Source organism: Aphelocoma coerulescens (assembly GCF_041296385.1).
Source record: "Aphelocoma coerulescens isolate FSJ_1873_10779 chromosome Z unlocalized genomic scaffold, UR_Acoe_1.0 ChrZ, whole genome shotgun sequence".
NCBI lineage: Eukaryota > Metazoa > Chordata > Aves > Passeriformes > Corvidae > Aphelocoma > Aphelocoma coerulescens.
Window position 1 is genome coordinate 39,914,245 of NW_027184085.1, and position 12,781 is coordinate 39,927,025.

A 12,781-nucleotide genomic window follows, 5' to 3' on the forward strand; every position below is an offset into this window, starting at 1 on the left:
GAAGGAGAACTATCTTTTGGAGAGAATTTTAAGAATATTTGTGTTACATTCTTACATCTAGTTCGGGTCAATTAAAAAAAGAATTTCTCATGGTATATCTTACATAAGTGGAAAAAAGGACATCCCATTATTTTAAAGACTATAAGGCCTATAGATATGTGTGGGTTTGGTGAGATTTTTGGCTCTTGGGTATAAATGTTTTTTCTTTCTGATTTACTATGCTGTCATAGGTTAGCAAGCTGAGTCTTGGATGTGATGTCCTTGCCAAAGGGTGCTTACAGCTTCCCCCCATGACCTGACAGAACTTATTAGATCGCCAGTTTGAATATGGACAATTCTTTAAGCCACTTAAAGTTGTGACCGCCTCTGTGATCCACACTTAAGAATAGACAAACTCCCCCCCCAAGCTCTCTCTCGTTTCCGGCGCTGGGACAGGTGGCTGCGGGGCCCGAGTGGGGCCCAGTGGGCCCGGGCCAGGCCACGGCTCCAGGATGACCCCCCCAGCAGGGCTGTGGGCAGCCAGAGCGGCTCGGAACCCCCCCCCCCTGCGGCCAAGATTTCAGCAAAGCGGCACCGCTGTCCGGCAGAGGCCAGGTGACCAACAGCGATAAACCACAGCTGCAAGGCCGAGGTGAGATTAACCCTTTTATTGCTGTGAAGAGCTGAAAACCTGAGGGAAGAGAGAGAGGAGATGCTTAAAGCTGAAAATCTGTTGTGAAGCTATGATATATCAGAGTATCCTGTTGTAATTTCATGAAGATCTGGGGGGTGGAGTGTTCAACTCGTAAGCAAAAGCACCTGCGCTGAGATAGGCAGATGCTGACGCAGCTGTAATTTCATGAGAAGTTTGGACAGGGAGAGATGGACCAGATGAGGACTTTTGCTCCAAATGGGAAAGGAGAAAACCTCAGTTCCTAAAGATGCTCTCAGAGACAGTCCTAAGGATGAAGATGAGGAAGACCCTTTGCTCCCAGGGAAGGAGAAGGGCCTCTGTTTTTGTTTCTGAATGGCTCAACCTTAAAATTGTATCCCAAAAAACTTCAAGAGTGGACCCTTGAAGGCAGTTGTGGGAAAAGCTGCAAGTCGGGGGGACTCACATGCAGGCAGAGACTCCTCTTCCTAAATGGACTGAACAATATTTGGAAGTGGGTGGCTGTCTCGGTGTGATACTGTTTTCATAGCACGAGCAAGAAGAGACTTCTCTTTCTAAATGGACTGAACAAGGTTATTATGGAAGTGGTAAATAGACTGAACATCTTAAGGGTTGCTTTTTCCATTGTCAGTGGGAGAAGGGAGGAAGGTGGGGGGAGGAGGAGAGTTCTAAAGGTATGGTATAATTTTTTTTATTTTTTCCCCCTCTTTTAGGTCTGGTAATAAACTTCTTTATATTCCTTCAAGTTTGGTGCCTGCTTTGCGTTTTTCCTAATTCTTATCTCACAGAAGATAAACAGTAATGAGTATCTTGGACTAAACCACTACACAAAATTGGTGTTTCTGCCCGGTTACAAACCCAACCTGCTACATATGCCTAAAACTTCTGCTAAAATATGCTTTAAAGCACCTCTGTGCAAAAGATATTTAAGATTTGGTATTGTTCTCTTATTTTAGGATAATTTTTTTTATATCTGTGGTTTCCACTTCATAGTGATTTTTCTGCTGTTTCTGTGATACCTTAACCAATTATGTCTGCTTCTATCTCTAATTATCCTGAAGTCTAAACCCTTTTGCACATTATTTTTCTGTCTGCAATCACTAGCGCTGCGAGGTGTGATACATCATACATAAATGATATATTTTAATTGTGAATCCAGTCTGCAGTATTGTCTGCTTTTGAAATTGTCGTTATCTACCACCAGCTTTGTTTGGATGCCTTCCAGCTTATTGTAAGTTCTTCAAAAGCTTTTTTGCTGGATGCTGTAAGTTGACTGAAGAGTAAGAATTGGATACTTGTTTAATACAGATAGCTTTTCCCTGAACCACTCTGGGAATTTAGAAAGGATCCAATTTATATGTTGCTCTGGAAAAGCCTTATTTGTACTTACAGTATAATTTGCAAAACCATGCCATCAGTTAAATTCAAGTTGTCCTTTTTTTTGCTTTTCTACAAGTTGCTTGTAAATACATTTCTGCTGGAGTAATTGTTGAAAACACAAAAAGAAAAAAAAGAAAATTTCTGAATTCCTTACAAGTCTTTTTGTTGGTTTTGGTTTTTTTTTTTTTTCTTTCTGTCATAGAAGATCTATTGTAAAGAATAATCTTTGAAAGTTACTATTAGTTTCTAGACTCAACAGAAAATAAGTCCTAGTTTTTGCAAGCAGTCTTCTCTAGAGTGGTTTTTATCTTGTATTAAATGGCTGATTGGTGTTAGAAATGTTTGCCATGAAAAATTAGGATCTAGCTTTTTTGAGTGTTACTGATGTTTATTTCTGGCACTTGCTGTGATGTACTGACCACTTTGTTTCCCTTATTACAAAAGATTTTGTATTAGCAAGTCTAATATATCAATATTTATCTGATCACTTTTCAAGTAATAGAGTTGAAATATTGCTAGATTACATAGATTTTAAAAACTTTGCATAGCTGGATTGAAGGAGCATTAGTACTACTGGCAGTTATTAACTAAACTTTTCCAAAACACCACCTAAGCAAAAAAACCCACATGATCAGACATCTGTTAACTTCATACTTCCACTGGCATTTGTGTGAGATGCATAGAATTCTCTCTCACCTTTACTACACACAAATAAATCTGTATCTTTCCCCTGCAGATGTCTTAATTTTACTCAGTCACTAAGTTAGATTCACTATCTACATAATTTATTTCCTTTTAGTCTATTAAAGATAATGAACCCTGTGCTGTAACGTAGCTGGAGGGTTAGGCTGTAGAAACTATATTTATAGAATTTTTTTGTTATTGCAAATTGGCTACTTTAGATGTACTCTGACATGGGCACTGTATCTTGTTGAAGTGAAGAATGCAGACTAAGAATGCCTGATCCTCATGCCACTAAATTCTCAAACCTCAAATCATTATTACTCCCTGAATAATAACAATTGTATCAGTGTCCCCAGGAAATATCTAAAATTAAACAAATACCATTTTTAACATAAAATCTCAGCTGAATCTGGGAAGAACATATTTTTGTATAGAGACGCAAGTTTTGAAATGATATAGTAATCGGTTTAGAGCACACAGTTTCTTTGATTTTACTTTTCACATTGTGTAGGAAAACTTGAGCTTATCAGTCAGTATTTCTAGCCCTCCAGCCAGCAACTGAGCTCTACATAGTCATTTACTCCCACACAGGGGGATGGAGAAGAGAGTCAGAAGAGAGCAGAAGTTAGAAAACTCATGGTTTTGAGATAAAGACTTTTTGACAGGGACAGCAAAAGCTGTGAACACAAGTGAAGCAAACTAAGGAATTATTCACCACTTTTCATGGGCAGACAGGTGTTCAGTCATCTCAAGGAAAACAAGGCTCCATCATGCATAACAGTCACCTGGGGAGACAAATGCCATTATTCTGAATGTCCATAACTCTAAATGTCTTCCATTCCTTCTTCTTCCTACGGCTTTTTATTGCTGAGCTGGTCTTCATGTGGTATGGAATATCCACTTGGTCATCTGGAGTAAGCTGTCGCAGATGTGTCCCCCGCCACAGCCTCTTGCCCAAGTGAGCTTCGTGGGATGGGGAGCAGAAAAGGCCTTGACCCTGTGTCATTGCAGCTCAGCAGTAATGAAAACTGCCCTGTACTGTCAACAATGTGTGCAACACAAATCCAAAACATAATACCGTTAACAGCTACTGGGGAAAATGTTAACTCTCTTCCCTTCAAAACCAGCACAGAGACAAAACCCTTCACTGCCATCCTCCAGTCCCTTAGTATCTTCTCACTCAGAACATTCAAGCAAGTTACATTAGAATTGCTGTTGATTTATAAATAGCCTAATGAACATCCATGTGGTAGAGCAGGAGAGGATGGTGCACAGCACCTTTTTTAATACTTTGGTGAAAGAAAAGTTTGGGTTTTTTCCCTTCCTTCAGAGATTAAAAACTTTATTGCCAATCTGAAATTGTGATTCTCTTTTGTTTGCTTTCGGGAGCTCTGCATGGATGGTCAGCCAGTGTTTTCAGCATTTTGTCATTTTTTAGCCAGAAAACACTCATATCACAGCTGCATTTTTGCTTCAATTATGAATTCTGAAGGTTTTCCACTTAAAATTTTCCATAACAACTCTGTCCATATCTCTTATTGTAGATTAACAGGCTAAACTAATTCAATTTTTTGTGCCCCTAGTGATTTCTATTTTTCTCCTGTCTTGATTTCTGAGGTATTTCTATGCTGAACTGATATTTCTCAAAACCTTTGACGTCTGCCTCCTCCCTCTTCTATGCTTCCCCTTTCTTACAGACAGATCTCCTCCACACTTACACCACCCAGCTGCTGCCCTCAAAATCAAGCACAAGGAACACCTGCTGCTGTTCAAAACCACCTCTGAGCAGCAAATGTCCTCTTCCTTGCTGTGTGAAGGCAGGCACAGTGAAAAGGATAGCCAGCCACCCACCCATCCAACAAACCTGCTGTCCACCTCTCTGGCTGTGGTAAGAGAGGGTAATAGCCATACCATGGTGGAGGAGCAAGAAAAGTCCTATGGATGAGAGTGGCAGTTGGAGTACTCTAAGCTCTGGTTTATGCTCTGGCCTTCATCCCAGCCAAAAACACCTGTGGGGTTTCAAAGTGCTGTCATGTTTCTTTGGTGTATGCCTACAATTCAACACTAAGGGGAGATTAGATTTTAGGTGTAATTTTTTAATTCCTTTTGTATCACAGTACGAAGGGAAAAAAAAATCCATCTAAATTTTCAATTGCTTGCTCCATCAGAGCTTGCATAGTAGCAACCTTTAGAGCAACAGGTTTGATTTCACCACCAAATGTCACAGCTCATTAAACTAAAGAAATAGTGCTGTATCTTGCAGAAAATGTTATGAAACATGTAAGGTAACAACTTGATTCTTCTTGTGTATGTATTCTCAAGACACTAGAGATGAAGACTGGGATTTTTCAAGAGTACTTGATATTAGCAAAATTCTGCTGCTGTTCTGGTAAGTGGGGGATTTAACACTGTCTTCCACAGAAGCACTGTGAGGCAACTGACACTTTTTGTGGTGAAAAGGTGGTTTCTCTCTATTTGAGGAGAGGAAAGGAAATACATGCATTTAAATAGAAACAATTTTTGTGAGTACTACCAGTACTGCATTTGTGGAATAGTATATTGTTGACAAGAGTGGCACAGTTGCAGGCTGCACAGTCTGGGGATATTTTAGTTGCCTCTAAATGTGCTCACTAACCCCTACAGAGCAGCGCAGCATTTTATGAGTGTCTTGGGGTGACTTTATGATGTGTATCCCATATTGCTGCCCTATGCCCAGAAATTAATTTATGTGCCTTTTTATACCTTTAAACTGAGCCTGAGAGGGGGAAGGAAAAACTGAGCAAAACTTTTTCAAAGCAGTTTGCAGCTTGTTCAAGGTCACACACAGATAGCAACTTTTTTTTCCAGCTGCGGCAGGGGAGCGAGGAGGCACCCGGCTTACGGCTGCCCAGTCAGCTTCTGGCCAGTTGTTTCAGTTTCTTTTTCTCTGGAGAGAGATGGAGAGTTGAACTTTTTTTCCTGCCCTGGAATTTTGGATTTTCTCCCTTTTCTACTGGACTGCTTGATTGCTTTAACATAGAGCAAATCAGGACTTTCCACCAGGCACAGAGGGCCTGGCCCTGGGCCAAGCCCCAGCTCCGAGGAGACCAAAGGGAGGACTCTAACACTTTCCCAGGTTTTTTCTCCACAGTGAGAGATTTTTATTATTTAGCATTATTTTCCTTTTCCCGTATGTTTGTTAAATAAATAGTTTTATCTCCTTCACTTTCCTTTGAGGAAAATTTATTTTTTTCAGAACCTGGTGGGGGAGGGGTGGTGACCTGCCTTCTGTCAGAGGATATATTTCTAAATTTGGCCAAACCGGTATAATGAGGCACTCAGTGAGGTATCAGAAGATATGGTGCATCATCTCAGCAATTCATAGTATCTTTACTGCGTGCCAGAATTAGTCAATTGGAATATGACACTCTACTGTGGTTTGTAAGGAAGTATCCTCAATAACTGTGTAGATGCTCATCTGTTCTTGTTGGGGAAACCTGCAGAATTAAAAAGCAACTCTTCCAGCAGGGTAGGAGACATGATTTCCTGAAGCTTTGCTTTGTGATGTTTCACTTCATGTATGCACATGTGTTGAGCTTTTGATGGGATACCCTTCTTTGTCAGACCAGGGTAAGAGAGCAGAGGAGGCTGCTGTTCTGCTAAGTTCTTTATTTCATAGTCTCATAGCTTTCTTGAAGACAGAGTTCAAGGGGGTTACATGATAAGGCCAAGCAGCAACAGGAAACAGTAGGCAGAAAACAGCTTCTTCTAATTCTAGTTTCCTCTATATTTTTTTCTTACAGAAGTGTGGATTATATTTGTTAATTGACCAATAAGATTAACACATGATTCTAGTTTTCCTTTTCTTAACCTATCCTGGTCTAATTCTAACAGTCGTAAGCCTAACACAAGGGTTACATAGGTATTACAAAGATTTGTGTATACAGTTTCTATCAGTTCTTATACTGAACACTCTAGCTAAAAATGTGAACAGTATAGTTCTATCTATATTTTGTCTAAAGTAAAAGAATTCTGTGAAAAGGTAACTCTGCTGCAGTAAGAACTGTGTTTTAAAGTCTCTGCTGCAATTTTTCAATGTTTAAGGCACTTAGCATATATTTCTAACAAAAGTTAAAAAATCTGTATTCCTATTTCACTTTGGTGTGACTTCATGTATCTCAGCTTGTCTAAAGGTTTTAATTCAACCCCTGTGCTTTGGCTTCCCTTTGGGCTTGAGTCCAGAGGAGCTTTCACTCCAACACACATGGATGCATACATAAGTTTCTGAATACAAGAGGTTAGAAAGAGTTTTGAAAGCCATGTAAAAAGTTCTCAGCCACTACCAAGAAAAATGAATAGTTTCATAAAATACGTGATAAAATCAGGTTCTTTTCTGAATTATCTGTTTCCTCTCTGAAGAATGCTGCTGTCTTTCCCTCTTGAACAATATTCTTCCCACAATATTTTGATATGCAGCCCCTCAATTAATAAAAGATACTAAATGTGTGGAGATGGATGGAAATGTACCTTGGAGACAACTAAACCTTTTGACCAACAAGTGCTGCTAAACTGATCTAAAATGCTGCTAACTGATCGTAACCTGTCTGAGAGGCTATTCATGGATCAAGGCAATGAGCAACTCCTGAGCAGTCTGGGTGTGTGAATTGCTGCCATAATGTAAAGTTCTGCACAAAAATACCAGTTGGTGTGCTTAGATGAGTATTTATGGTCTTGTTTTCATGTCAGAATAGCAACGTATTTTTCCACGTTTGCTGAAAACGATGTTAAGGTTATAAACTTGAAAGGACTTCTGAGACAAATTCAGATTTTTGTTGGCACTATCACTTTTGTTGGAATAGTACATAACTCAGTAAACCAAATTTCTAGAAGCAGAATGGAAAAGAAAAATGTTTTCTGAACGCCTTAATATCATGGGAAAAGGTCTAGAGGGTGCATTTTGGCATTAGAATACAGACTCATTCTGTTCTTCACCGTTTTCCAGATTTCCTGACTTAGCTCGCAGGAAGGTTGCTCACTTCTATTACTGACAGTCTGTTGCACTATCCAGGTAAAAATGCAGTCATAGGTTCCTGTCTAGCTGAAAACGTTTTTTGTTTTTTTAGAAAAACATAGATTCATTAGAGTTCTTGGCATTCATTTTGCCTTTAAGGCTGGACATCTCTTTAAAAAAATGAATGGATACAGTGTCAAAATTGTGCTATACAAGAACAGAATGCTCTTGCTATGTTTTGATCTTCAGCAAAATGACGTTTGAATATAATGCTTAATATCTATTTTCTAAAAAAATGTATGGATTGCTAGGAATTTTTCTTTTATTATTAAAGTAGTATCAAGACCTGCATATTTGAAGCAAAGAAATCCACCTGAGAAGTCTGCTTTCCAGTGTCATGGCCTTATTTCTGTGTCTCTAGCTTTAATCTAAAATGGTTGCATAAAGAAAAACTTGAAATTTTTTCAGTGAAGCAGTGGCCAATATCTAATTATTTTAAAATATCTGATGGAAAAAATAAAAGTTCTGAGTGTGACTTTATGAACTGTCTGAAAGATTACTTCCCTCTTAATGAAATCCATGTTTGCTGAAACTTCTCAAGAGATAAAACTGACTATTGAAATAAGCCAACTATACTTCCTAACCTGTATTTCTTTTGGAATTTAAGAAAATATTATAAAATTTGGAGAAACCCATGTTGTCTATACAAATATAAGTCTGCATATATAGAACTGTGACATTATAAAAATAAATCTCAATACATACTGTGGAGTAATTAAATATTTTGTGCCCTCTTCTGATGCTTAAATCTACTGGTTTCTGTAAAAGATGGCAAATTGTATTCGTTTGTCCAACCAGATACTTTTTCAGCCATGTTTTAAAGTTTCTGTGTGAGGATAAGTCCCACTGTAAAATAACAAAAGGAGGGGTAGGGTTTTTTCTTTTTTTTTTTTGTTTGTTTGTTTGTTTGTTTTTGATTTTTTTCTTTCTTTTATTTTGGCTTTAACTAGAATAATTAGATCAGAAATGCTACAGATAAAATTAACTAATTATTCTGTGAAATACTGGTGGTTTTTTTTAACCTATTGTCTCTTTGGACACAATTAGTTGCTGAAAATATGTCTTCAAAATCAGTTTTAATTGTGTAGCATGCTTACACATGTCAAAACTGCAAAACACAACTTTTATGAGCTGTTAATGAGTAGTTACGTTCAAATAGATTTTTTTAGAATTATGCTATCTAGTAAAAGACAAGATAGTTGCAATTATGAAGTACTAAGCTTGGATATATGTCTGAACCTTATCCTCAAAAATATTGTCTGTTACAGTTCAAGTGCAGCTCTGAATGTGAAAACCAGTTTACTGACCATCTCAATATTAGTTGTTATTCTGTTAGGGTGCGATAAATCAGGATTGTAAAATATTTTACACCCTACTTTTTTTTTTTTATTTTTTTATTTTTAGCCAAAGAGTGTAGTTTATGTGAAAGTCACTAGAACCTCACTGACTTTTAAAATGGCAGAGGAATGCATGTTTGTCTGGGTTTCAGCATCTTCCTCTTCGCCTTCGCCTTCCCCTTTCCCTTTTCCTTCCTGTTTCCCTTTCCCTTCCCACATCTAACATGAAATTTGGCCAATAAATATTTGTTGCTGTGACAGAAAACTTAATTAACATATAATACTGTAATAGCTCTGATATATGTTCATTTCTACTTTTGTGCTATATATAACTCTTAGGAAACATTAGAGGCAAATTTCATACACTACTGTAATCTGACAGATCCTAATTAACAACATTTGTCAAAAATTGAAACAAGCAGTAGAATTCCATGCATTATATTTTCTGTTGTCATTAAAATTATGTATATATATTTGACATGTTTTCAGGAATGCTAGGAATGTATAATTTGTACTCAATGCCTGACTTGTACTTCAGCATTTAAATTCATTATCAGTATTTTACAAAAAAACCAGGATTGCTTTAGTCCTGTGCAAGTTTTACTTACACGTTATATCATAAATCAAATATTTGAATGTGGGTAAGTTTTTATTCTATGAAAGATTAAAGAAGTAGAAGCTGTTTTGCAATATATGCTATCCCATTGGAAAACATGATATGACATAAATTTTGCTTTAAACTGTTCCCTTACTTGGAGAGTATGCAGAGGCATGGATATACGAGATAATTTTTGTCAACAGCTGAATAAGCATACACATGTGGGGATTCTGTCAAACACTTCTCACAGGAAAGGCTTGATCACTTCTGTGACTTTTGTTGCAAAGATGCTGTGTATGGGCCTGTGCTTTGGAAACATCTGAAAACAGAAATTAGTTTGTGCTCCATCTCTTAGGAAAGGTCAGCCTCTCCTTAGAACCCTTACCTTGCAGGCTTAGCTGATGTTCTGCCTTGATTCTTGGAATGTCAGCAGCCATGCTGAGAAGTTGGAAGCAGGGAAAAATGCAGACAGAAGTGAGATGATGTTAGAATTCCTCTTAATGATATTTAACAAATACAAGTTGTTTCCTTTTCTATGTGGCACATGAGTATAAGGTAGAAATACTGTTGCGGTAACCATTCGTTATTGTTAGCTGCTGTTTCTAGATGCTTCATGTAGGTGCAACTGCCCTGCTTTCTCTGTGCTGAGGGGTTTATTTAGATATTTCGTGGTAATTTTCTGTCACCTTACCACAGAGATGTCCAGTTGCTCTACTTCTTCTAGTGCCTTTCTTCTTTATGAGATGATGAATGAAGGCCCATTAAGAGAAAGGATCCTTGATAGAAAGCTATCAGCACTAGAAGAACAACCCAGTGAACCCATCTTTGAAGGCATAATTTACTCTTATGATTTGAAATCCTGGGGAGGATTTTTTTGTTCAATGCAGCAAAAGTGGATTTTGTGAAACACCGAGTAATTTTTTTAGTTGTACATTGGAAAGCTGCCTTGTTTGCCCAGTCTCCTTACCTGAGAAGACTAGAGATGAAAAAAATGTGTGAAAAGGCAGTTCTTGAGAGGCAATTTTTTCAGTGTATGCTCTTCTGTGTCTTGTATTTTTTAGGAAAAAAATTATAAATTGTACATTAGGATTCCTGTGGATACTCTGGACTGTTATACTCCTGAACTGAAACACTAAGAGCGTTTCTGTGAGAGGTGATCCAATACCAGTAACAGGTGAAGGTAGGAGACCAGAAGGGTCAAAATGATGTGGCTGGGGAATCAAGAAAGAAAAGCAACCTTGGCTTGACCACCAACAGGCAGGCATGTTTGTAGGACTGAGAGATATGACCTGGGAATTTAATAATATGTGGAAAAATTGGTTTGTGCAAAGTAATAGATTGTGTTCATTCTCCTCCTCTTTTCTTTTATGTAGTAGCCCCTTTAACTCTTTCATTCAGTGGGGAAGTGGTACATTACATGGTCTGTGGTGCAGTTCTCACACTGTGAAACATCCTTTGTTGGGTGGTTGTAGCTTTACCCGCTGTTATTTATATAATTTATTAAGAAACCCTCAAAGTTGACTAATCCTTACTGCAAGCTAGTGCTTGGCAAAAGGCCTACATTTATGGCACTGCTTATTTGTGAGGTTCAAATGAATGTATAACCACTTTTCATTAATTTCATTAACACTTAAATTTTTGTCCTTTGCAACCTGCTGAGTCATTAGCATTCAACAGCTAATTACAGGTCATGTTTTAAAAGTATTTATTTTAAATGAGTTTGTGAGCCATTGATTTCAATATAAGAGCATCATATGCTTTATCACAGTGTTATTCCATGTAGGTTGACATTGTTTTTAACTTTCACCTAACCTGAGTAAGGCTGTCCCTGGAGTTCCTCATGGCATCTTTTTGAGATGAATCCAAATTGCTTCCTCTTTCCCACAGTTTCAAAGAAATCTCATGTGTCTCTATTTCCAGACCCCTCAAAAGAACGGGATCTCATACAAGCTGTGAGGATAGCACACTCTTAACCTTCTACCATTTAAAAAAATTGACATATTATTCCTTTCTTTTGTCTTGTTTGATGCATGACAACAAAATATTTCAGCTCACAAGCAAGGGGCTGTATATTTTTTTATACATCTTGTATGAAACTTAGATCAGACATCATTCTAAAATCTGAATATTTTGTTCACCCATCATTTTCATGCTAACGTCTGTTTATATACACAAAAGATCCAAGGGAAAAGGTTGTGACCCACCTCTGAGGCAGGGCAACCAAGTTCATTGTTAACAGCTCCTTTAGGGAGGGTTAAAACAAAATTACACTAAATAAATTATATAAAAATGAATTTTATTGAGAAACAGCTCTGAAATCTAACTGGAAAAAAGCTATAAGGAATTGGAAAAGGAGTCTACAGCCATTCTGGAGTTCATGATCCTCCCATGAGAGGAAAATTGGAAAGAGAAAAGTAGGCAAAGGGAGATAGGAGAAAGATAGATAGATAGATAGATAGATAGATAGATAGATAGATAGATAGATAGATAGATAGATAGATATCACTACCCCTGGCTCCAGTGACACCTGTGTGATCATGGCCTGTAGTCATGATATGCAGTCCTGCCCTGTCAGGGGTAGGGGTCCATATATACATAGAAAATTAGTTTTCCTGCTTCTTCCAGTAAATTCCCCAGTATATCCACTGTGAGGAGTTTCAAACAGGCACAATCTTCTTTCTGGAAGATTCTGGAAGTTTGTTGACATCAAGAGGACAGGTGAGTGTGTGTGTCTGTGTGTCGGGGTGTGCCTGGACAAATTTTCTGTACAAAGATTCTGAGTAAATTTTCTCAGTTTTGCAGTTGCGCAGTAGTGGTTCCTGGGGTGGGAAAGAGACCACCATTAAAACAACCGTCTATCCTGTCTCCAGTTAAAGATGTTTCTCCTTTAGTTTGAAAACAGCTTCATTAAAGCAAAATTTACCCTCAGTATCCAAGTGGTTCACTACAGAATGTTTGAGAGGTGTTTCTTTAAATGTTTGTCTTTACATTAACCCCTCCAGTGTGGATATGAATCTCTGGTAATAGTAGTTTCTGGAACACCCATGAGCTCTGTGATACAAGTGGTATCACATGTGAAA

General features: G+C 37.9%; 1 long non-coding RNA gene across 1 annotated transcript; it reads left to right on the forward strand.

The window, feature by feature from the left end:
* The first annotated feature begins 4,527 nt into the window (after positions 1-4,527).
* LOC138103370 (uncharacterized) lies at positions 4,528-12,408 on the forward strand. The gene is made up of 4 exons (XR_011147710.1): positions 4,528-4,604; positions 5,039-5,105; positions 10,763-10,881; positions 12,327-12,408. It is a non-coding gene; the product is annotated as an uncharacterized lncRNA (long non-coding RNA).
* Positions 12,409-12,781: the final 373 nt, after the last annotated feature.